The following is a 27,715-nucleotide window of genomic DNA, read 5'->3' on the forward strand; positions in this document are numbered from 1 at the left end:
AGCCTTCAAGCTCCAATTAGGGTGGTTCTCATGAAGTCAGTTTACTGAATCAGATCCTATTCATAGTTCCAATTCCTCCACATTGATTTTGATTTTTTCTTTTTTCATTGCTTTAGATTTAAAGAAATCATACTCTTTTCCTCTCAGAAATTCTGTAAGAGAGACTTCTGCAGTCATTCCCATCCAAAAAAGTCAAGTAGGGTTTCTGTCATTTGAGAATTCATCCTTATTTTGACACCAGAGATAGAGAGCACACCTCAGGCCAAAACTCTAAAATGAAACCATTAATATACATGGGATATTTGCAGATGAGGGAGAACAGGACCCTACCATGTGGCCTCAGACAAGGAAATTCTCAAAGACATCATAAATCAGTGCATTCCTGTTGGACTCATATCATTTTCCTGTTCGGTTTGCTCTTTTTCCTTTGATGTTGTGACTATTACCTTCCACCCCAAAAAAACCACAACTAAAATGGAAACTTTTCAATTCTTTACAAAATAGGTGGGATCAGAAGTGAATATCTTTCTTTTATTAATGTTTCTACAATTGAGTTAAATACTGTAAGCTGAGAGAGACAGAGACGGACACATACACACACACAGAATTATCTCCAAAGAACTTATCTGTACTTTTCCCCAATAAATTTTTCTAGAGCTATTTACACCTGCCAGAAACACAGTATGTATGGTACATAATTATCTTTCACTAGAGCATAAAGAGAAGTTGTAAAGCCACTCGTGTACAAATCCTAGATATATCCTCAGTTCTCTGGTATGAGATTTTAGGCAGACTCCTGGATGAAGTCAACCAAATCAAACCTGGTGTTTTTTAATACTCTCACTCATAGACAAAAGAACAAAACAAGACAAAAACAAAACAATTTTCTATCCAAAAAATTCAGGAACATAACTGTATTCAAGAACATACCAGTGCACTGCTACAAATCTCTCATAAATGCACGGTATTTTAACTATTTTAAGATGTATTATTAAATGTTTAAATAATTGGTTCATTATCTACTTTGTGTTAGAAGCATTTAGACAATTTAGATAATCAGTTCATTTGTCCATGATTTTTATATAATAATTAGTATATATGTCATCAGTTCAGTTCATTTCATTTCAGTCGCTCAGTCGTGTCCGAGTCTTTGCAACCCCATGAATCACAGCGCGCCAGGCCTCCCTGTCCATCAGCAACTCCCGGAGTTCACTCAGACTCATGTCCGTTGAGTCAGTGATGCCATCCAGCCATCTCATCCTCTGTCGTCCCCTTCTCCTCCTACACCCAATCCCTCCCAGCATCAGAGTCTTTTCCAATGAGTCAACTCTTCACATGAGGTGGCCAAAGTACTGGAGTTTCAGCTCTAGCATCATTCCTTCCAAAGAAATCCCAGGGCTGATCTTCTTCAGAATGGACTGGTTGGATCTCCTTGCAGTTCAAGGGACTCTTAAGAGTCTTCTCCAACACCACAGTTCAAAAGCATCAATTCTTCAGTGCTCAGCTTTCTTCACAGTCCAACTCTCACATCCATACATGACCACTGGAAAAACCATAGCCTTGGCTAGATGGACCTTTGTTGGCAAAGTAGTATCTCTGCTTTTCAATATGCTATCTAGGTTGGTCATAACTTTCCTTCCAAGGAGTAAGCATCTTTTAATTTCATGGCTGCAGTCACCATCTGCAGTGATTTTGGAGCCCCAAAAGATAAAGTCTGACACTGTTTCCACTGTTTCCCCATCTATTTCCCATGAAGTGATGGGACCAGATGCAATGATCATCGTTTTCTGAATGTTGAGCTTTAAGCCAACTTTTTCACTCTCCTCTTTCACTTTCATCAAAAGGCTCTTCAGTTCCTCTTCACTTTCTGCCATAAGGGTGGTGTCATCTGCATATCTGAGGTTATTGATATTTCTCCGGGCAATCCTGATTCCAGCTTGTGCTTCTGCCAGCCCAGAGTTTCCCATTATGTACTCTGCATAGAAGTCAAATAAGCAGGGTGACAATATACAGCCTTGACGTACTCCTTTTCCTATTTGGAACAAGTCTGTTGTTCCATGTCCAGTTCTAACTGTTGCTGCCTGACCTGGACACAAATTTCTCAAGATGCAGGTCAGGTGGTCTGGTATACCCATCTCTTTCAGAATTTTCCACAGTTTATTGTGATCCACACAGTCAAAGGCTTTGGCATAGTCAATAAAGCAGAAGTAGATGTTTTTCTGGAACTCTCTTGCTTTTTCGATGATCCAGCAGATGCTGGCAATTTGGTTCCTCTGCCTTTTCTAAAACCAGCTTGAACATCTGGACGTTCATGGTTCATGTATTGTTGAAGCCTGGCTTGGAGAATTTTGAGCATTACTTTACTAGCATGTGAGATGAGTGGAATTGTGTGGTAGCTTAACCGTTCTTTGGCATTGCTTTTCTTTGGGATTGGAATGAAAACTATATACGTCATGCTGCTGCTGCTAAGTCACTTCAGTCCTGTCTGACTCTGTGTGACCCCATAGACGTCAGCCCACCAGGCTCTCCTGCCCCTGGGATTCTCCAGGCAAGAACACTGGAGTGGGTTGCCATTTCCTTCTCCAATGCATGAAAGTGAAAAAGTGAAAGCGAAGTCGCTCAGTCGTGTCCAACTCTTAGCGACCCCATGGACTCCAGCCCACCAGGCTCCTCCATCCATGGGATTATATATGTCATAGTATATCACAAATGTACAACTAAAAGAATGAAATACAACAAAGTGTAAGACAAGGAATTTTCTCACAGGAATTTAAAAATTTTGAAACTGTGGATTTTGATTCCCCATAAGGAGTCCCACAAAGACTAATGGAACAATTTTTTGATCTAAGCAAAACTGAGTTAATTATACCTATTGTCATAAGAGAAAATAGAATGTTGTTATTTTCTCAAAGGACAGAAACTGGAGAAGTGGATTATTGGATTTGGGGGTCTGAATTACTGTGGTTTGAGGTGGATCTTTCAAAGAGGGGAAGTAGGTGGGATTGGGCAAGGTTTATGAAATTTAGGGTACAATATTTTATGATCAGTACACTCAGTGAGGCCAAAGTCCTGAAACCAGGCTTAGACGGCAAGTGGGTTTGTCAGATAAGTAAACACTTTTCCCGGAGAAGTTTAGTCTGAGAATTTTCTGAAGGAAAAGGCAGTTACCATTGGCTTATTATCTTTTCTTTACTTAATTTTCTGAAGAAAACACTTAAGTCATTGTCATAGGATGCTTAGGTTCTCAGTGCTGTGCTATGCTAAGTCTCTTCAGTCTTGTCCACCTCTTTGTGACCATAGGGACTGTAGACCATCAGGCTCCTCTGTCCATGGAATTCTCTAGGCAAGAATACTGAAGTGGGTTGTCATGCCCTCCTCCAGGGGATCTTCCTGACCCAGGGTTCTAATAGGTATCTTCTGTCTTCTGCATTGGCAGTTTTGTTTTTTTTTTTTAATTAATTAATTTTAATCGGAAGCTAATTACTTTACAATATTGCAGTGGTTTTTGCCATACATTCACATGAATCAGCCATGTGTACATGTGTCCCCCATCCTGAAGCCTCCTCCCTCGTCCCTCCCCATCCCATCCCTCAGTGCCACCTGGGAAGTTCAGTAGAGGGATATAATTCAAATAGTAAAAATTACCTCTTCCAGTAGAAAGTACTGAGAGACTTCAACTCAAATGCAGTCATCCAAAGATACTGACCATCCAGTTTATGGCACCTGCCCTGTTAGGTGCTATCTCCTAGGCGTGAATGTTAAAGAGATAGTCCCTCACTTCACAGACCATATAGTCTGGCATATAGTGAAGGCAAGTAAAAAGGCAATTCAGTGTGGGGTGATGAGCGTTTCATGGCATTAAATACAGGGATACAATGGCAGCACATGGCATCTCAGAAGGCTTCTTGAGAGAAGTAATGTCATGAATGAAATTTTGTAACAGAAGCTCAGAGAGTTGATCCAAGCAACAAAAACTTAAAAAATATGAGGAAAAAATTTAGAAAAAAACATCTTTTTAAGTAACAGGATTTAACCATAGCTAGAAGATTGATTGCTCTGGAATCTAAGAATGCTAAAGCTTCCTATCCAGAAAATGTACATAAAAGTGTACATGTTAAAATAGAAATTTATTTATTTTACTTTCATGTGTATTATTTATTCATTTCTACTAAGGGCCAGGATATGAGCTATAAAAATCAATCTAAATAGGGAACATAAAAAGTAAATTTAATTCTACCTAGCTTTCATCTCAAAATGAAGGCTACTGTTGTTTAGACTTAATATGATGTCAACATTCCTGAGAGGTCATTGATGTAGCCATGTGTATATTATCTTTTGAACCAATCAATTTATCTTACATATTCTGATAACACTAAGAATATACAACATTAAAGAGATTCCCTTGCAATCCAGTAGATCAGATTTACATTGAAAAACAAAATCATAATTCTCTGAGACTGTTTGAATTAAATTGAAGTTGTATCTCTTTTTTCTGTTTGCGATTCATTCAGGCTGTATTTAGGATGGGCTGACATTTTTTATGCTTTTTGTGTCAGCATGGAAACTACTAACAATATAGTTCTTTATTGTTAAATTTCTCTAAGAACTCTCAAAAGAGTTTCTTGAATTTTTCTACTGATTGTGGATTTATTTTGTGGAAAAAAGACAAAGCTTGTTATACTCAACCCAAGTATGCAGGGATGAGTCCTGTAACACTGGACAATTCATATATTCATTCATATTTGCTCTTTACTTACAGTTTTCTTGGAGAACCAAATGGCAACCCACTCCAGTGTTCTTGCCTGGAGAATTCCATGGACAGAATAGCCTGGTGGGCTATAGTCCATGCAGTTGCAAAGAGTTGGACAGAGCTGAGTGACTAACAGTTTGTTAGCTAGTAACAAACTCATCTTTAGACATTATTCTAGGTTAATGAGTTTGAGGCCCTTAAATAAACAAAAGAAATCACCATATTGAACTTTCCAAAAATACATATACTCCTCCCCAGCCAACCAATTTTCTAATTATACGAAATTTGAGTTTCAATTTTCCCTTGCTCAAAGAAACTTAACTTGAAACATTAATAATTGATCATTCTACCTCAAGTTCAAGTTCTGAAGATTTATTATCAAGCACTGAAAGATTTATTATCTCTAAAATCACATTTCTCTTGTATAGAAGATGAAATCTAATCCATTATTAAAAAAATTAAATGTTATTTTTCTGTTATAGGTAATAGTTTTCATAACAAAAGATGAGACTTCTTTGTTTATCATTGATGATGTCTTAGATGTGGGATGAATGAATTATGTTTGGAGCATCTTTCTTCAGCGAAGGAGCAAAACTAACATCAAGAGTGTTCCATCTGTGCAGAGAATACTGAGATTTCCTTTCTTATTTTTAACCCAGTTTTTCTCTCCTGGCAGAGAATGTGCCACCATATCAAGAGGCATCTATGGCTTTGCAAGAATTTAAAAGGAGCTCAAAGATGGAAATATTTCTTTGATGCTGTCAGCATGCTCACAGTGGATGACAGACCACTGGCTTCACTGAGAAATCACTAAACTTCTACCCAAACGCACGCTGACTCAAAATAGGAGAGATGGTAGTTACGCATTTGTTCAAAATATTAGTGGAAACATTCAAGTTTCTGGAGTGGGACCTGTCATCAATGGTGGAAATTGTTCTGTTTTTATTTTATTCTCTCTCTTTATATCACAACAACCAAGACATGTAATTTAGTCACATTCTCTTACACCGTGCTTATTTTATTTTCAAAAATATTAAGTAATTGTTAGTCTATTTTATGAAGAAGACCTTAACTGGGATTAAAACAAGGCTTTTCCTAGTTAAATTTATGTATTGCATAATATAAAGTAAAGCATAAATAGAACAGGAAGCCAAAGATGCAGGAAAAAAATCCATCAGACCATGGTTTCAAGAAAAGCTAAAATAATTTTTGCCAGAAAAATACTGGAGTGTCTAGGTCCACTAGGTTTATCTGCAGGACAGGTATTTAAGATCTTAGAATCGATTTTGGTCATCTGAAGAGAGTAAAGTGAAAATGCCCTGGATTGAAGAGAGTATGTGTCAAGGAAAAAAAAAAAAAAAAAGAAAACAGCAGTCACAGAAGGGAGAAAATCTCCAAGAAGTCTCAGGGCGATAAAAGCACCTTTATTTGTTGGAGGGAACAGGATGATAGAAAGTTTTAAATTTTGAGACAAGAGAGAGTTGAGCATATTTATTACAGAGAAGAAGCCAATTAAGAGGGAGATTACAAGAAAGATAAACTGTAGTAAACTTAAGATCTCTGATGAGGTTACAAATTTGTTGAGTGGAGAAGGTTTGAAATAGCTAATATATAATGCAAGAAAAAACTGACCACATAAGCAAATATACAGTTTGCCATAAAGTGCTGAAGCTTTCATTGAGCCAGGAAAACAAAAACAAAACAAAACAAAAAAACTCTATCATGACACCAAATTATAAAGCCATGGGATTCTCTAATGATTTTTCCTTAATTGCATCCGACAATGTTTATGTTGGTAAAGAGTATATAGATATTTACCAATAGGCATATTTGGAATCTGGAGAGTCCCTTGGACTGCAAGGAGATCAAACTAGACAATCCTAAAGGAAATCAATCCTGAATATTCATCGGAAGGACTGATGTTGAAGCTGAAGCTCTGATACTTTGGCCATCTGATGCGAAGATCTGATTTATTGGAAAAAACCCTGGTAACAGGAAAAGATTGAAGGCAAAAGGAAAAGAGAATAGTAATGGATAACATGGTTAGAGAGCATCATTGACTCAATGGACATGAATTTCAGCAAACTCTGGGAGATGGTGAAGGACATGGAAGTCTAGTATGCTGCAGTCCATGGGGTGGAAAGAGTAGGACACATCTTAGCAACTGAAAAACAATGGACAATATTTGGAATCTAAGAATATCCAAGGCACTGCATGGAATAGGAAAAAAATTCCTTGTCTTCAGTAGAATTATAATTCAGTGGAGCATAATTAGCTAAAATTAGTTTTAAAAATAAGCAATCCAAAACAATAATGAATAATTGATATCCACACTCCATATCTGTATAAAAGTGACTCTGTGGTTTACTTTAGTTTTTGGATAACCTCCTCTTTGCCTACTGACTTTTCATAGATAATTCATAGATAATCTTCAGTGATATATTACACTACTGTATTTTCATATAAGAAAGAAATCATATCTCTTTAACACATTTCAAAAAAATACATTCTTAATGTGTATACAATATTACTTACTGGAAAAACTCTTTTGCCAAGATGTTTGTCTATCCTGCTTTAATTAATAGTTTGTCAGTTCTCCTTTCTGGCTGTGATCTGGGTATACCCAGGAAGAATTTGATAGCAAAGGCTCTGAAGTGTAATTCTAGGTGATCGCCATAAGATGGTGGTGCTAGTAAGTGCAGGTTATTTAACCCCTCAAAGGAAATTCAACCTTGACTCAACCAAACTAATTTTGAAAATAACTCACAAAATAAGACAGATTCTACAGGAAATTTATAGCAAGTTAGTTATTACCTAGAGGCTTCATGGTGGCTCAGACAGTAAGAATCTCCCTGCAGTGCAGGAGATCTAGGTAGGGAAGATCCCCTGGAGAAGGGAATGGCAACCCACTCTAGTATTCTTGCATGAAAAATTCCATGGATAGAGGCTATGGTCCACAGAGTTGAAAAGAGTTGGACATGCTCAGTGATTTGTACTTTCACTTTAAAGTATAAAAGGAGTAATTAAAGTCCAAATTATTTTATGTCTCTGCTTCTTTTCTGCTGTCCCTCTTGATGACAATTATGGATTGTCTTAATCTGGCCCCATAAGCCTGAACTTTTCATCACCATTTGCTATACTGGTGTTTGTCTATGTCTCTATATTCTTGCCAATTTGAGATTTGAATGGTCAGTGAAGTTTAAATGTCTCTCTGCTAACCCCATGCCCCACTCAAAATGTGTACTCTAAATAATAATCAGACTCTATGACAGGAAGAACCTATCTTTTTCAGAGCTCCAGTGAGATAACAAATAATGGAATTGGTTAAACACTATTTGCTTTTGTGAAAACAGGCAGGTAATATTCCTGATAACTGAACTCAATGCTTTGCACAAAAGGAGCAGATTTTTAAGATATGTACCTTTATAATTTTTATAAAAACCTGTGTAAGCTTGTTGTTGTGTCTGACTCTTTGTGACCCCATGAACATCAGAGCATCAGGCTTACCCTGTCCTTCCATATCTCCTGGAATTCTCTCAAATTCATGTGATTGAGTCAGTGGTGCTGTCCAACCATCTCATCTTACACACCTCAGCCTTTTCCTTCTGCCCTCAATCTTTCCCAGCAACAGAGTCTTTTCCAGTGAGTTAGCTCTTCACATCAGGTGGCTGGGTACTGAAGCTTCAGCCTCAGCATCAGTCTTTCTAATGAAAATTCTGGGTTGATTTCCTTTAGGATTGACTGGTTTGTTTTCCTTGCAGTCCAAGTACTTTCAAGTGTCTTCTCCAGCACCACAGTTCAAAAACATCAGTTCTTTTGCACTCAGCCAACTCCCACATCCATACATGACTACTGGAAAAACCATAGTTTGACTATGCAGACCTTTGTCAGAACAGTGATGTCTCTGTTTTTTAATATGCTATCTAAGTTTTTCATAGCTTTCCTTCCAAGAAGCAAGAGTCTTTTAATTTCATGGATGCAGCCACAGTCTGCAGTGATTTTGGAGCCCCAGAAAATAAGGTCTGTCACTGTTTCCACTTTTCCCCTATATATTTGTCATGAAGTGATGGGACTGGATGCCAGGATCTTAGTTTTTTCAATGATGAGTTTTAAGCCAGCTTTTTCACTGTCCTCTTTCACCCTCATCAAGAGACTCTTCAGTTTCTCTTCTCTTTCTGCTATTAGAATTATATCATCAGCATAACTGAAGTTGTTGATGTTTCTGCCAGCAATCTTGATTCCATCTTGAGACTCATTCAGCTTGGCATTTCACATGATGTACTCTGTATCTGAACTTAAGTTAAATAAGCAAGGTGATAAAATACAGCCTTGATGTACTTCTTTCCCAGTTTTGAAGCAGTCCATTGTTCCATATCTGGTTCTAACTGTTGCATCTTGACCTGCTATAGGTTTTTCAAGAGGCAAATAAGATGGTCTGGTATTCCCATCTCTTTAAGTATTTTCCACAGTTTGTTGTTGGCTTCCCAGGTAGCACAGTGTTAAAGAATCCACCTACCAATGCAGGAGATGCAAGAGATGGCAGTTTGATCCCTGGGTTGGGAAGACCCCCTGGAACAGAAAGTGGCAACACACTCCAGTATACTTGCATGGAAAATTCCATGACAGAGGACTTTGGTGGGCTACGGTCCATGGGTTCCCAAAGAGTCGGACATGACTGAGTGACGAGCATGCACAGCTTGTTTTGATCCACACAGTCAAAAACTTTAGCGTAGTCAGTGAAGCAAGAAGTAGATGTTTTTTGGAATTCCTTTACAATGCTTCAATAAGCTAATGTTATTAATAAAATATATTTCACTAAATTAAATACTGATTTCTTATATACATATGGTGCATACATATACAAGATAAGTGAATATAAATGCATTTTAAAAGTTTCCATCTTATTATGTAAAAACAATAATGAACATTCATTATATGTTGGACAATAAGACAGATTTATTTGTTTAATTTTACTTAATCATTTAGTTTTCACAGTAAATGGATGTGGTTGGTTTTTTAAGTCCTGTTTGATACAATGGTAAAGTCAATGGTGAACACAATTTTGAAGGTCTTACAGCCAAGAAAGGCTTTTGCTGCATTTCAAATGAAGGTTAGTTTGCAGGAACAGATCAAACACTATGATTTTATACATTTTGTTATACTAAGAACATATAATCTCATTCTGCATGCTTTTTTTTCCCCTCAGTACAATGGCAACATTTAATATCCTTTCAACCATCATTGACTACACCTTTGTCACACAACTGAAAATCTCCTTCTGTATTATAATTTCTCACTCGCGTACACTTTGTGTTCAATGTGAAAGAATTGCTCACTGGACCACTCACTCCAAAATCTTCACACTTTGAAAACTAATTTTAAATATAATTTAAGTTTCTATATTTCAATAGATTGATGTAGCAAGAGAACATGCCTTGATATGCTTGAAAGTTATTTTGCTTGATTTTAGTTTCATTTTAGGTTTCAAGCCTCAAAAAGATAGACTATGATTTATCGGTATCATGTCTTAGATTGAAAAATACAATAATGTTGGTGGAATAATACCCATTAATCCTATAAATTAATGTTTTTAAGGAAGGTAAGGTTTTATTAAAATTTTCTCTTGTTATCACTGTTAATATACAGGTCTTATTAGCTGAGAATATATTTCATAGAACATGTTGAACAAATAATACTATTTTACATATTTTTATTGAGTGTAATTAGAATAAAATTATATTTTTAAGATGCATGTTTCAATATCTATATATATTATAACTTTTATAACTGAAAGTATGTAACTTTTGACCCCATTCACCCATTTTACCCACCCAGCTCTCACCAAAAAAAAAAATTTACTTTCATTAGTTCCTTGTAATTATCATTTATAAATATAAATTTAGACAAACCATTTATATACCTATTCAGCTTTAAATTTTGTTATTCTAAGCAGATATTAATTGTGGACTTAGAGTGATCTCCAAGTTGATGGATTGTTAATAAATGTAATGTGATAAATAGAATGTGCTTTTAACTGGTTCTCAAGAAAACATTTCTTCTGGTGAAAGTCTAAGAAAGGATTCATTATTTAGGTACATTAAAATAACAAAATCAAACAATACAAATAGTGTCTAGGGAGGAAGCTTCCAGGAACATAGATTATTGGATATTCTAGTACATCCAAAGAAATTAAGTAAATGCTTATTACTCAAATTTTCATATTATGTTGATTACTACAAAATTATATAAATCTCACTAAAGCAATATCCATGCTAAAAGTCTAGAAAAACTCTTGATAAACCTTTTGTTTCTGATCCTAAGTATACAGTGGTGTTCAGATTAGACATTTTACAGGTAAAAATGTACTTCCAAATTAAGCACAAGTTTTAAAAAATAATACTTCATAAGTAAACAGCATGGTTTCATTTTAGAAATAAAGTTATACAGAGAAAATTTATTTGAAACATTACCATGATGTTTTTAGTTGGAAATAGAACATGCTCTAATATTAATATATAGCCCATAGATAGATACATAGGTATATGTAGAGATGATAAATAGACAGATGGATAGACAGATATAGAGATAGAGTTGATACAGACACAGATAGCGGTCTTAAGCTCCAGTTCTACTATAATCACATTACCTGATTCCTCTGCTTTTTTCCTCTTTTCTTTAAAGAACTACTGTTTTGAGACCTCAGTAATTACTTCCACATAAATATTCAGGGGCATAGTACCTGGATTTCATTTCTAAAACCAGTGTCTGAGTTTAATATTCATTTAAACTTCTTTTTCTAATAGCTGTATTAAAAAGGTCTTAATGAACTGGCTAACCACAGTGGGTGTGATCACTCATCTAGAGCCAGACATCCTGAGGGTGAAGTCAAGTGGGTCTTAAGGAAGCATTACCATGAATAAAGCTAGTGAAGGTTGTGGGATTCCAGCTGAGCTATTTCAAATCCTAAAAGATGATGCTATGAAAGAGCTGCACTCAGTATGCCAGCAAACTTGGAAAACTTAGCAGTGGCCACAGGACTGGAAAACATGTTTTCATTCCCATCCCTAAGAAAAGCAATGCCAAAGAATGCTCAAACTACTGAACAATTTCACTCATCTCACACACTAGCAAAGTAATACTTAAAATTCTCCAAGTGAGGCTTTAATAGTATTGTGAACCAAGAACTTCCAGATGTACAAACTGGATTTAGAAAAGGCAGAGGAATCAGAGATCAAATTGTCAACATCCATTGAATCATAGAAAAGGCAAGAGAATTCTAGAAAAAAATTTACTTCTGCTTCCCTGATACCCTAAAGCATTTGACTGTGTGGGAAACTACAAACTATGGAAAAGAGTTCCATAGTTTATTATAGCAAACTATGGAAAATTCTTAAAAAGATGGGAATACCAGACCACTTTACCTGTCTCCTGAGAAACTTGTATGTGGGTAAAGAAGCAACAATTAGAAACAGACAATGAACAGTTCAAAATTGGGAAAGGAGTATTATAAGGCTGTGTATTGTCACCCTGGTTATTTAACAATATGCAGAGTACATCATTTGAAATACCAGGCTGGATGAATCACAAGCTGGAATCAAGATTGCCAGGAGAAATATCAATAACCTCAGATATGCAGATGACACCACCCTTATGGCAGAAAGAAAAGAGAAACTAAAGAGCCTCTTGATGAAGGTGAAAGAGAATGAAAAAGCTAGTTTAAAACTTATTCAAAAAACTAAAATTACAGCATCTGGTATCATCACTTCATGGCAAATAGATGGGGGAAAAGTGGAAATAGTGATATATTTTACGATTTTATTTTCTTGGGCTACCATCTTGATGGACGTGACTATAAGTGAACTCCAGAAGTTGGTGATGGACTGGGAGGCCTGGTGTGCTGCGATTCATGGGGTGGCAAAGAGTTGGATACGACTGAGCAACTGAAATGAACTGAACAAAATCACTGCAGATTGTGACTGTATCCATGAAATTAAAAGACTCTTGCTCCTTGGAATGAAAGCTATGACAAACCTAGATGGCATATTAGAAAGCAGAGACATTACTTTGCTGACAAAGGTCTAAATAATCAAAACTCTCTTTTTTCCAGTAGTCATGTATGAATGGGAAATTTGGGCAATAAAGGAGGCTGGGCACAGAAGAATTGATACTTTTGAACTGTGGTTTTGGAGAAGACTCTTGAGAATACCTTGCACAGCCAAAAGATCAAACCAATCAACCCTAAGGAAATCAACCCTGAATTGGAAGGACTGATGCCGAGGCTGAAGTTCCAATATTTTGGCTACCTGATGTGAACAGCTAACATTGTAAAAGACCCTGATGTTGGGAAAAAATGAAGGCAGGAAAAGAAGGGGGCGACAGAGGATGAGACGTTTGGATATTATCACACACTCAATGGTTGAGTTTGAGCAAGCTCTGAGAGCTGGTAATGGATAGGGAAGCCTGGCATGCTGCAGTCCATGGAGTTGCAAAGAGTTGGACATGACTGAGCCACTGAACAAAAACAATAACAAAACATCTTTTCCACTGGAAGTTTGTATTTGCCTTTTTTATTTCAAACTGAAAATATTAAACGACATTTTACTTTCAAGACCCTGTTGTGTAAGTTTTCTGCTTTTTATTCTTCTGCCAATTACTTCAGCAAGGGAATTATCAACTATTTGTAAGTCAACCTTTTTTTTTTAAATTCCCATTGATAGTGTAATAAATTATAGCAACTTAGAGGCTATCACATCTCAGATTCATTTTCTTACAGTGTGGAGGTCAGAAGTCTAAAATAGGTCCCACTGGGCTAAAATTAATATGTGAGCAGGGCTGACTGAGTTCCTTCCCAGAGGCTCCTGAGAAGAAAGTTTACTTGCTTTTTCCTGATTCTGAAAATTGAGTTGGGTTCTTATCACACTAGCATCTTTCTAATTCTATTTCTTATGCATCCTATTTTAAGGACCCTTATTATTACATTGGACCCACTCAGATAATCCAAGGTTATCAACCTATTTTAAAGTTAACTTATTAACAACCTTAAATTTATCTGAAATCTTAATTCTTCTTTTGTCTTGTAATATGACATATTGACAGGTTCTTTCAAGGGTAGAATGTGGATGTATTTTCCTTTTCTTTTGAGAGATGAGGAGTGTGCTATTTGTCTATCACAATCTGTTAGGTTACAGAGTATTGGAGATATTTATGTGTTTCACGTGATTTTCAAATCCATCCTCATGTTTCCTACCCACTATGCTTTACACATCATATATTCAGCTTTCAAATCACCTAATCTCATTTTTGCAAGTAGCAATTAAGAGGTATGTTTCTAGTCATCCTTTACCACTAATTGGCTCTGTGTCATAAAAGTAACATTAATTTATTGACTTTCTTATAGGTAAATAAGTGTTATTGGATTAGCTGATTAATGGACACTTTCCATTTTTTTTTTTCAAAAAGATAAGAAATTAAATAATAGTAAAATACAATATGAAGTCTTAGTTGCTCAGACATGTCTGACTCTTTGAAATCCCATGGACTGTAGCCCACCAGACTCCTCTGTCCATGGAATTCTCCAGGCAAGAATACTGGAGTGGGTTGCCATTCCCTTCTCCAGGGAATTTTCCTGACCCAGGGATCAAATCAGGGTCTCCTGTACTGCAGGCAGATTCTTTATCCTCTGAGTCACCAGGAGATGTAAACAATATAATTGCAATTGATTTTGATTATCAATTCTTATACAGTCATATTAAAAACCAAATTTGAAAGCATTATGTATATAATTAGAACAATTTGAATAAAATGTCTTCTCCCCAGCCACATTTAAAAAAAAAAAATTGAAGTTCTTTCCATGAGTGTTTCTCTTAAGATAAAGTGATGAGGTAAAATGTTATTTTTACTCGGTTAAAAATAGTCTTTAAATCTTCTACTTGTAGGAGAAAAAGACTATTTAGATTCACTTTTCAAACTTTCTGTATGACATTCTTTATTAAACCACCACTGATATATTTGGCAACATGAGCTAATGCAAAAGACTGGATTATCACATATAGCATTTCTCTGTAGGTTATGCTTTAAATGATAATCTGGTTACTACAATGAAAAATATTCCATTATGTCAAAATGTTGTGACTGCCTGGGGGCAGTAATATGAAAGAAATTTGAAACTCCATTTAGCAAGTTTTTGACACACTTCATTTTTTCATACTCACAAACAGAATTTCTTCTGAAACAATCTCTAAACTAGACACTGCATTAAAACTTTTATGGCTTTATGAATATAAGATAATGTGTACCCACAATACATATCATTTGCCCACTAAATGTCTTTGAAGTTGAATAATTTTGATTCAAAAAACATAATATTTAAAAAAATTAACTCCTAAATTATATATTTATTTAGCTGTTACTATTGTTGATGTTCATGGTGTTTTCTCAAAGGAAAAGACTTTAGGATTATCTTTGCTTTCATTGTGTCATAATATAAATATTGTAAAATTTATGGATAGATCCTCTTTTCTTGTTATCACATGTTGTAGGAAAATTGCAATTTGTGTTTGAGACTCTTTTCTCCAAATTGGAAACTAACTTTTATATTCATTTTATTTTCCAATAATGAATAATAATTGGAAGAGCTTCAGTGATGAAAAACCAAATTTGGGGTTTTTTTTTTTTACTTTTAGAATTATACAAGAACAATCTTGATCAAAAAGAATAAAAGCAATTTTTTTCAAGGTTGATTAAATATGCCCTTTGGTACCAGTATTCTTTTTTTTATTCCTACCCACTAAAGTGCTATTTTTTTCTTTTCCTCTGAACAGTTTCCATTATTATTGATATTTTACAGATTTTTGTTAAATGCTGCTAAATTAATAGTATGTCTGCAGCATAAATCCTGAGTTAATTAGATTAAATCAATTGAATGTTTTCAATGAAAATACAAATTTATGCCTTTGGTATAATTAGGACTTGAGGTAATTAGTTCTAATTACTATTGTAATTGTGATATTTGGTGAGTCAAATAGTGAAACAAATATGTAGTCTTCTGGAACACAGTGGAATCCCTCATTTTTGCTAATTCCACACAGGATGGCCATATTCAGTGTTCATAAAAGTTCAGAAGAGTTTTTGAAAAATGTATTTGTATTCTCTACTCTTTATCTTCAGATTATGCCTTGTAGGACAATATTTGTTAATAATTACTCCTTGTTAAGCAATTAAAATTAATCATTTGCTGCCACTTCTCATCCTTCAAGATGGAAAATACCAAATAATATTCAAAAAATCTTTTAAGACAATACTTAGGTAACAGATTAATTTTGGTTAAATAAATTTATGATTTTCAGTTTTATTTGTAAGATATATAATGTTGGAACTTGCATATAGAAACAAAGTAGAAATGATATACATATATTTTGTTGCTGTCATTGTTTAGTCATTCAGTCTTGTCTAACTCTTTTACAACCCCATGGACTGTAGCACGTCAGGCTCCTCTGTCCATGGGATTTCCCAGGCAAGAATCCTGGAATGGGTTGTCATTTCCTTCCTCAGGGTATCTTCCCGACACAGGGATCAAACCTGCTTTTCCAAAGTTGGAAGGTGGGTTCTTTACTGCTGAGCCCCCAGGGAAGTCCATGTATATTTTAAATAGTTACAGTTGTGATAATATCTACAACAAATTAGCATGCATATGTAAAACAATTGTTTAAATATTTAATGTGAATTTACTCATTTTTAAATAGTTATAATGCATGTTTGCCACGTGTAAATATTTTTAATGAAACCCTTCCAAGTTGCCACATAAATATATGCTAGTCAAATGTCTCAGAAAGGGGGATGCAAAAGAAATTTTGGAATATGTGATTGGAATCAAAACTGAGGTTATAAGACATCTGTATGACTCTTCTGCATATTGTTGGTTATGTATCAACAAAAACAGAATTGTGATTTTCAAAAAAACTGAAAAATTGATGTCTTAGGACTCAGATATGGAGAGGAATGTAGTTTAATGGTCTCCCAGAGGCTGTTCATACCCTTGAATTAAAAATAATATGCAAAGTTTTATGAAGACCCAAACACTAAGGGATCATAACTTTTAAGCCATAAAAATAAAAGCGTTGACATGAGTAGGAAATCAAGTAGTAACATTATATACCAAAGGACAGGGAACCCACACACATAAAGGAAACCTAGTAAAAAGTGAATGGACTTCCCAGTGGTAAAGAATCTGCCTGCCAATGCAGGAGACACAAGAGACACAAGAGATCAATCCCTGCATTGGGAAGATCCCCTGGAGTAGGGAATGGCAAGCCACACCAGTATTCTTGCCTGAAAAATTCCATGAACACAACAGCCTGGCGGGCTTCAGTGCATGGGGTCACAAAGAGTAGGACACAACTGAGCAACTGAGCACAGTGCAGCACACAAAAAGGGAACAGCAAAGTTACAGTTCTCAGAAAACGGAGACACTGCATAAAATGCATAGGAGCTGTAATTATGATCTGACCAAAGTAGAAATATTCCCAAAATATAAAAATGAGAGGCATTTATGTCACAGCTTGTCACATCAAATCAGTATTTCAAAAAAAAAGCAAAAGGATATTTTAAAACTTTTTTTTGCAATTTCTCATTAATAAATATAATTTCATACATTTTTTTTAAAAGTGTTTTAAAGCCAGCAGAGCAACACATTGAAAAAATGAGTCACATTAAAAATGATTTGTAATGAAATAATACCACACCCACTGTGGAAGAAATGTGTTTCTATTTTAGAGGCCTCAGGCAGGAGGGTTGCTATTTTAGACTCCCCAAAAGGCAAAAGCGAGGTCACAGCACAGAAAGAATTAAAGGACAAACTGTATGATACCTGCATTTTCACGGCTAGCAGTGGCAAGGTAGATGGCCTGCAGCTATGGCAGTGGAACTAATCAAACATGTACATCTGATTAATTTTGATGTGTTAGAGGGCATTTGACCCCCTGAAGAGAGAAGTCATGAATTTCATGAGACCCACAAAGGAACACATATACCCGCAGTCCTGAGAATATTTGCTGTGAAAATGTCTTCCTTATAGAAAAGTATTGTTTCTGTTATCTTTAGGTTTTTGTTTAAAATCACAGATTTGGTACACTTCATTCCATAAAGAATCTCTCAAGTAAACAAAAAAAAAATAGAAAGAAATTCTATTGTCTAAATATGACACTGATTGAAACACTGAAACATTACTTGCACGCTATACTTTATAAAAACAAGATTGCTAATGTATCATCACTTTGAGGGGGTCTTCCCAACCCAGGGATCAAACCTGTGTCTCCTGCATCTCTTTCACTGGCAGGTGGATTCTTTACCACTGAGTCACCTGAGAAGCCAGTATAATCTGACCATTCAGTTCAGTTCAGTCGCTCAGTCGTGTCCGACTCTTTGCGACCCCATGAATCGCAGCACGCCAGGCCTCCCTGTCCATCACCAACGCCCGGAGTTCACTCAGACTCACGTCCATCGAGTCAGTGATGCCATCTAGCCATCTCATACTCTGTCGTCCCCTTCTCCTCCTGCCCCCAATACCTCCCAGCATCAGGGTCTTTTCCAATGAGTCAACTCTTCGCATGAGGTGGCCAAAGTACTGGAGTTTCAGCTTTAGCATCATTCCTTCCAAAGAAATCCCAGGGCTGATCTCCTTCAGAATGGACTGGTTGCATCTCCTTGCAGTCCAAGGGACTCTCAAGAGTCTTCTCCAACACCACAGTTTAAAAGCATCAATTCTTTGGCGCTCAGCCTTCTTCACAGTCCAGCTCTCACATCCATACATGACCACAGGAAAATCCATAGCCTTGACTAGATGGACATTTGTTGGCAAAGTAGTATCTCTGCTTTTCAATATGCTATCTAGGTTGGTCATAACTTTTCTTCCAAGGAGTAAGCGTCTTTTAACTTCATGGCTGCAGTCAGTATCTGCAGTGATTTTGGAGCCCCAAAAAATAAAGTCTGACACTGTTTCCACTGTTTCCCCATATATTTCCCATGAAGTGATGGGACCAGATGCCATGATCTTCGTTTTCTGAATGTTGAGTTTTAAGCCAACTTTTTCACTCTCCTCTTTCACCTTCATCAAGAGGCTTTTTAGTTGCTCTTCACTTTCTGCCATAAGGGTGGCGTCATCTGCATATCTGAGGTTATTGATCTTTCTCCCAGCAATCTTGATTTCAGCTTGTGCTTCTTCCAGCCCAGCATTTCTCTTGATGTACTCTGCATATTAGTTAAATAAGCAGGGTGACAATATACAGCCTTGACGTACTCCTTTTCCTATTTGGAACAAGTCTGTTGTTCCATGTTCAGGTCTAACTGTTGCTTCCTGACCTGCATACAAATTTCTCAAGAGGCAGGTCAGGTGGTCTGGTATTCCCATCTCTTTCAGAATTTTCCACAGTTTATTGTGATCCACACAGTCAAAGACTTTAGCATAGTCAATAAAGCAGAAATAGATGTTTTTCTGGAACTCTCTTGCTTTTCCGATGATCCAGCGGATGTTGACAATTTGATTTCTGTTTCCTCTGCCTTTTCTAAAACCAGCTTGTACATCTGTAAGTTCATGGTTCACATATTACTTTAGTTCTTTTTTTTTTTTTTTAATTTAAGAAACTATATAGGGCATTCTGGAAATTGTATCCATAATATTATTGATAGCTAATTAAGATAGTATTATTTAAAAATTTTACCTTGAGGTGCATATTCATGATTGTTCAAATGTAATCACTTGCAGTTGTGAGGTCTTTCCCTCTGATATAAAGTTTAGTTCAGTTGCTCAGTCGTGTCTGATTCTGTGACCCCATGCACTGCAGCACACCAAGCTTCCCTGTCCATCCCCAACTCCTAGAGATATAAAGTTAACTTTGACTAAATGCCTTTACTCTTTTTCTCCGTTTTTAATCATTCTCCTGGGTTGTATCCAAAGTCATCCAAACATTTAAAATATTAAGATAATTCAACTCGCTGATAATAATATATTGAGAAAACCTCATGTAAAATGAAAGGCTTAATAAAACTAGAGTCTCTTAAGTCCTCGGTTCAGTGAAAAATGTGGGGGAGGGGCAAACCATCTCTTCTAAGGGATACTATCTCAGGGAAGAGATAGTATCATCTATCTCTGAGATGGGAGAAGGTCAGTTCATTACTGTCAGACAAAAATAAAATACACTGAAGTCTATATTTCTGATTTTAAAACTTTCAAATTTTAACAATGAATATTTTATTTAATATATCTATGCAGTAAAATGAATAGAATGCTTTTTCTAAAAATCTATAATTAGAACCTAGAGGGAACATTTCATGCAAAGATGGGCTTGTTAAAAAACAGAAATGGTATGGACCTAACAGAAGCAGAAGATATTAAGAAGAGGTGGCAAGAATACACAGAAAAACTGTACAGAAAAGAGCTTAATGACACAGATAATCACGATGCTGTGATCACTCATCTAGAGCCAGACCCCTGGAATGTGAAGTCAAGTAGGCCTTAGAAAGCATCACTATAAACAAAGCTAGTGGAGGTGATGGAATTCCAGGTAAGCTATTTCAAATCCTGGAAGATGATGCTGTGAAAGTGCTGCACTCAATATGCCAGCAAATTTGGAAAACTCAGCAGTGGACACAGGACTGGAAAAGTCAGTTTTCATTCCAATCCCAAAGAAAGGCAATGCCAAAGAATGCTCAAAGTACCACACAACTGCACTCATCTCTTATGCTAGTAAATTAATGCTCAAAATTCTCCAAGCCAGGCTTCAGCAATATGTGAGCCGTGAGCTTCCTGATGTTCAATCTGGTTTTAGAAAAGGCAGAGGACACAGATATCAAATTGCCAACATCTGCTGGTTCATTGAGAAAGCAAGCCAGTTCCAGAAAAATATCTATTTCTGCTTTATTGACTATGCTAAAGTCTTTGACTGTGTGGATCACAATAAACTGTGGAAAATTCTGAAAGAGATGGGAATACCAGACCACCTGACCTGCCTCTTGAGAAATTTGTATGCAGGTCAGGAAGCAGCTGTTAGACCTGGACATGGAACAACAGACTGGTTCCAAATAGGAAAAGGAGTACGTCAAGGCTGTATATTGTCACCCTGCTTATTTAACTTACATGCAGAGTACATCATGAGAAACACTGGGCTGGAAGAATCACAAGCTGAAATCAAGATTGCTGGGATAAAGATCAATAACCTCAGATATGCAGATGACGCCACTCTTATGGCAGAAAGTGAAGAGCAACTAAAAAGCCTCTTGATGAAGGTGAAAGAGGAGAGTGAAAAAGTTGGCTTAAAACTCAACATTCAGAAAACGAAGATCATGGCATCTGGTCCCATCACTTCATGGGAAATATATGGGGAAACAGTGGAAATAGTGGCTGACTTTATTTTTCTGGGCCCCAAAATCACTGCAGATGGTGATTGCGATGAAATTTTTGGGCTCCAAAATCACTGCAGATGGTGATTGCGACGAAATTAAAAGACGCTTCCTCCTTGGAAGGAAAGTTATGACCAACCTAGATAGTATATTGAAAAGCAGAGACATTACTTTGCCAACAAAGGTCCGTCTAGTCAAGACTATGGTTTTTCCTGTGGTCATGTATGGATGTGAGAGTTGGACTGTGAAGAAAGCTGAGTGCTGAATAATTGATACTTTTGAACTGTGGTGTTGTTGAAGACTCTTGAGAGTTCCTTGGACTGCAAGGAGATCCAACCACACCATCCTAAAGGAGATCAGTCCTGGGTGTTCATTGGAAAGACTGATGCTGAGTCTGAAACCCCAATAGTTTGGCCACTTCACGCGAAGAGTTGACTCATTGGAAAAGACTTTGATGCTGGGAGGGATTGGGGGCAGGAGGAGAAGGGGATGACAGAGGATGAGATGCCTGGATGGCATCAGTGACTCCATGGACGTGAGTTTGAGTGAACTCCGGGAGTTGGTGATGGACAGGGAGGCCTGGTGTGCTGTGATTCATGGGGTCGCAAAGAGTCGGACACGACTGAGCGACTGAACTGAAGTGAACTGAAGCCCTCTGATAGGAAGAAAACAAAAATCAACTAGGATAAATTGCTCTATGTTGAGTGTTTGAATTAATCGTGAAAGTGAAAGTGTTAGTCACTCAGTTTTGTCTGACTCTTTGCAATCCCCTGGACTACATGTAGTCCGAATACTGGAGTAAGTAGTCATTTCCTTCTTCAAGTGGATTTTCCTTACCCAGGGACTGAACTGTGTACAGGTGATTCTTTACTCTCTGAGCCACCAGGGAATCAATATTGGTAGAGTGAAAGCTATAAAAAGTTATAGAAATGCATTTTAAAAGCCTCAGTAGATGGACAGTTATCCCTTGTTCGCAGATCAGAAAACTCAATAATATCAAGTTTTGAAAGACTTCTCATATTGAAATACAGATTAAACACAACTACATTTTTGTCTTAGCCAGTTGATTTATAGACATGCACAAGGTAGACTTAAAATCTATGTGTGTAAAAAAAAAAAAAAAAAAAAAATCTGCGTGTGTGTGAATGCCAAGTCGCTTCAGTCATGTCTGACTCTTTTCAACCCTATGGACCATAACTGGCCAGGCTCTTCTATCCATGGGATTCTCCGGGTGAGGTTGCTGGAGTGGCTTGCCTTGCCTTCTTACAGGGAATCTTTCCCACCCAGGGATTGAACCCATGTCTCTTGAATCTATGGCATTGGCAGACAGGTTCTTAACTACTAACACCACCTTCGAAGCCCAGTCTTAAAATATGTATGGAAGTGCAAAATAACACAACTAGACAAAACAAAGTTAACAAAGAACAATGTTAGAGGATTCTCAAGATTTCACACACACTCCAAAGCTACAATAATCTGTACAGCGTGATATTAGCAACAGAATAAATAGATAAATGAAGCAGAGTAAAAACTCCAGAAATAAACTCACACGTGTATGTTAAGTTGATTTTCAACTAACGTGAGAAGATATTTTAATTGAAAGTGATTTCAAACATGGTATTGCAACAATTGAATATCTATATATATAAGCTTAACTGCTTCTACATATCATTTACAAATTAATTGAAAATAGTAATCCTTTTGTAAAATAAAACTGAAAAAAATTAGCATCAGTCTTGCTGGTGTACTTCAGTATGAAAGAAAATGACTACAGGTGGAAGCTCATCAATTTATAATATATTTTTTAGTAAATCAAAGGTACATGTAGAATCTAAAGCAGTTACTAAGAGGCTAGTTTTGGAAAGTATATATTGTCAATATAAAAGAAACACAAAATAATGGAATATAATGTAAAAAGGCAAAAATGAGAATATAAGAGTATCTTAGAAAGGACAATAATTAGAAATCTCAGTGATTTTCAAAGAAAATTATAAAATTCATTTCCTGAAAAGAATAGGCCAACTATTTCAAATAAAAGGGAAAATTTTATTCAGGTTGGAATTTTTTAACCATTCTTTTAAATTTATTTATAGTCAACTTACTATGTTGTATTAGTTTCAGGTGTCCCACAAAGTGATTCAGTAATTATAGTTTATTACAAGATATTGAATATAGTTCCCTATGCTATACAGTAGGTGCTTGTTTTTTTTAATCTATTTTATATACCTGAGCTTTTAGTGGTTCTTCAGTGTAAATCAATCTGCTTCTCAGCAGAACAGAGGTGACTTTTTATTCAGCAGTCAGGAAAATCAAATCATTTATCACTTGCCCACGTGCTTTTAAATTTCCAAATCTATGTTTTCTTTTTTATTTCCCTTTCTCTTTGTTTTCCTGAATTTATATCTTTTTAAACTCTTGTTATTTTTCATGGCTGGAGGGAGCTAAACTATGAGTTTGGGAATATATTTTAAATATGAAACTATTACTATGTTCATTATAGGGTGAAGTATTAGAGTACGGTAAGTTTGAAAGTAAAATATTGAAGGAGATATACTATACTAACATTAAACACAACTGCTGTAGCTTAATTAAAAGATATTGATGTTTCTGTTACATCATGTTTAGTATCAGGCAGTTCAGTTCAGTCGTTCAGTTGTGTCCAACTCTTTGTGACCCCAGGGACTAAAGCATGCCAGGCTTCCCTGTCCATCATCAGTTCCCAGAACTTGCTCCAACTCATGTCCATTGAGTTGGTAGTGCCATCCAACTATCTCATCCTCTGTCACCCTCTTCTCCTCCTGCCTCCAATCTTTCCCAGCATCAGGGTCTTTTCTAAAGAGTCAGTTCTTCACATCAGGTGACTACTGGAAAACCTAGAGCTTTGACTATACGAACCTTTGTTGGCAAAGTAATGTCTCTGCTTTTTAATATGTTGTCTAGGTTTGTCACAGCTTTTCTTTCAAGGAGCAACCATCTTTTGATTTCATGGCTGCAGTCACCATCTGCAATGATTTTGGAGCCCAAGAAAATAAGGTCTGTCAGTGTTTCCATTGTTTGCCCATCTATTTGCCATGAAGTGATGGGTCTAGATGCCACTCGTTTTCTGAATGTTGAGTTTTAAGCCAGCTTTTACACTCTCCTCTTTCACTTTCATCAAGAGGCACTTTAGTTCCTCTTCACTTTCTACAATAAGGGTGGTGTCACCTGCATAACTGAGGTTATAGTACAATAGCAAACAAATCTAAACCTCAATAGTTTGCCAAAAATTTATTCCTTGCATTTTCTACATGAACCTCAAGCTCCATGACAAAAGAGAGCCCTGGCATGTCTTAAGCTGTCAATTTAAAGACTCAACTCAGATTGCACACACACACACACACACTCAGATTATAACTCACCAGCCAGAAGTATCCCAACAACATGGTACCTGGGAAGTGGGGAATCCCAAACAGCAGAGTCACCTGTAACTAATTCACTGCTTGTTGTTTAGTTGCTTAGTCATGTCTGACTCTTTTGTGACCCCTTGGACTGTAGCTAGCCAGACTCTGTGCATGGGAATCTCCAGAGAGGAATATTGAAGTGGGTCACCATTTCCTTCTCCAGGGTATCTTCCTGGAGATACCCTGACTCAAACTCAGAGATTGAACCTATGTCTTCTGTATTGGCAGGCAGATTTTTTACCATTGAGTCATCAGGGAAGTCTCATTAATAACTAATACATGGACACATGAATTATTTCCTGTATCATTCCCTTTGTACAATATTCAAAACCAGACCAAAATATTACATATATATATAAAACTTTTATGTAAAAGAAAGGGTTACATAGGTGTCCACATTGTAGTGGATTATTGAGTTATATTTTGATGTTTTATTCTTTTTATGTGTGTCATATTTTGTTGTGTATTCTATTTAAAAAAGTAAAATAAAGGAAAATAAATATAGAAAAACACCAGTGGATCAAACTCTCTGGTAAGATAGAATGGAAAAAGGAGTTTTAGCACAAGTAAAGATTTGGTTTTAAAGAGGAGCTATTTTTCTTCTCTGTCATTTAATAAAATTTTCTTTGGAATGTAAATAACTGCTTTCACCAGTAATCTCTTTGGTTCCATTTAACAGAAATGCAACTGCAGCTGGCTGAATCACAACGTGAATTTTTTGGCTCACTAACTGAAATCCAGAGATTGTTCTGCATTTTGGTTCTGCTAGGTGTTGTGTGCTCCAACTCTGCTGTTAGCAATTTGTTGTTCATTTCTGTCTCTCAATCTTCACTGTGCCTGTATTTCCTTTATATCTGCAGTCTCTCCCCATATGGTAGCAAAGATGCATTTTGGAAGATTCAGAGATACAGGGATTTTATAGTACTTTAGTTCAAAGAAGAATGTTAATCTACCCCAGAACCTAAAAGGAGTCCCTAAAAGAGTCCCCACGTAACCAATGTTCCTACTCCACATATCTTGGAGAAAAATGTGCTCCCTAATTGAAAGGAGAGAGGTAGACAGATATATCCCATTACAACTCCCAATTCCCATATAGCTATCATTTTAATCTGATTCTTATTTGATGAACCAAGCTTCTGGAAACAGTTTATGGTTTCTTCTGTAAATATGCCTTTATCTCCCATTCTCTTCCCACTCCAGGTAATGTGATTTGTGGTCTTATCATGGCCTCATAGGCACCTCATTGCCAAAGCAATTGATGGCTCCTGTAACAGAATTCGGAGAAGGCAATGGCAGCCCACTCCAGTACTCTTGCCTGGCAAATCCCATGGACCGAGGAGCCTGGTAGGCTGCAGTCCATTGGGTCGCTAAGAGTAGGACACGACTGAGTGACTTCACTTTCACTTTTCACTTTCATGCATTGGAGAAGGAAATGGCAACCCACTCCAGTGTTCTTGCCTGGAGAATCCCAGGGACAGCGGAGCCTGGTGGGCTGCCATCTATGGGGTTGCACAGAGTCGGACACGACTGAAGCGACTTAGCAGTAACAGAATTTAGTGGCATTTTATCATTTACTATATTTGTTTGACTCTTCTACCTTTCCTTTGCTTTCCTAAGGGAAAAAAATATCTTTTGATTTCCTTGATAATATTTGTTTCTATATTTTCCCATGGTTCTTCAATTCCTTCTTAGCTCCACAGCTCCTGCCTTTGGTTAAAAGCTAAGGTTCATAATCCTCAGGATTTGTCACACTTGCTATCCCTGAAACCTAATCAAGCTGACTCTTCTGTCTGCCATTACTTATCTCTTGATATTAATCAGCATACTTCCAATTCGTTCTGAAAATCTAGGTCCAGTGTGTTTTTCAGAGTCAAGGTTAACAAAGAGCCTCTGGAGCATTTTGGCATGCCCCTAACATACCATACATATCACCTTAATTACTTTTTCATCTCTCTCCTGGTTGCACAAAAATTACTTTAGCCTATGGTCATTAAATTTCTGTGTCAAGACCTTGGAGAAAAGTAGGTACTCAGTGGCTATAGCAAGATGGGAAGGTGGGAAATTAAACCTATACTTGACAGACCCAATTTCATCTGTGAAACAGCAAGCTCAGTGATCTATTGATAGAAAAGTTTACAATGCTGGGACAGAGTGTTTGACAGGAGTTAGGACTTTTTGACTGTTGATAAGGAACAAAATCTATTCTTAAGAGATACAGTTGACTCCTCTAGAGCTTTTAATTCCAGGATCTTAATAAATCTCACAATGTTATGGTCTCCTTTACTGATGCTCACTACTCCAAATAGAAAGGACAAGGAAAAGAGCTGGGTTGATCAGAGATGAAGTGCTGGGTAGAGGCTGGGACTAAATAAAAAGCAATGTACTGAGGATGTTCCCAAGAGAGTTATTCCAGTGTAGCGCATATAGAGTTGGCTTGCCTAGAGAGAAAAACTGAATCTATGAAAGACAAGAAAAAGGAAGATAAGGATCAGAGGTGGTAATGAAGTCAAACATCTTGTATGATACTGTAAGGGAAGAAAAAAATTGGGTTTTTCTCTTTCATTTACCATTATATTCTTTTGACTATATATATATACATATATATACTTGCTTAATCATTTACCATTTTCTTTTTGCTTTCAAAATTTTTAACTGGAGGATAGTTGATTTTTGCTGTGGCAGAATAATGGAGGATTTTGAAAGACATTTGGATTTATCAACTTGCACTTGTAGGCAAATTTCAGCAAACTCTGTCAGCATAGTAGCATGTGGAAAACTCAGTTTATAGACATACATTGACATGGCAAATGGTTTGCCAAGTTTATGTGGGTCTTTTGTTGCTTTCAGCAGAGTAATAAAGATATTTACAATCTTGATTTTACATTCCAGCTTTCTCAAGGCTTTCCGATATGTTAACTATCAAGAAAATTTTATATATTGCTATATATTTCCTAACATTGTTCATGTCAATTCATCCACAATTTTAAGGTTAATCCATACAAATCTTCCAGTATGGTATAGAACAAATAATACATTGTAGTTTAGGAACAAAATTCATGTATCTTAGTTTTATTTAATTCGTCTAAATTTTTTCATCTTATTGCAAAATACAATATAATTCATGCTTTCCTAT

The sequence above is a fragment of the Bubalus bubalis genome, chromosome 19 (assembly GCF_019923935.1).
Source record: "Bubalus bubalis isolate 160015118507 breed Murrah chromosome 19, NDDB_SH_1, whole genome shotgun sequence".
NCBI classification, from domain to species: domain Eukaryota; kingdom Metazoa; phylum Chordata; class Mammalia; order Artiodactyla; family Bovidae; genus Bubalus; species Bubalus bubalis.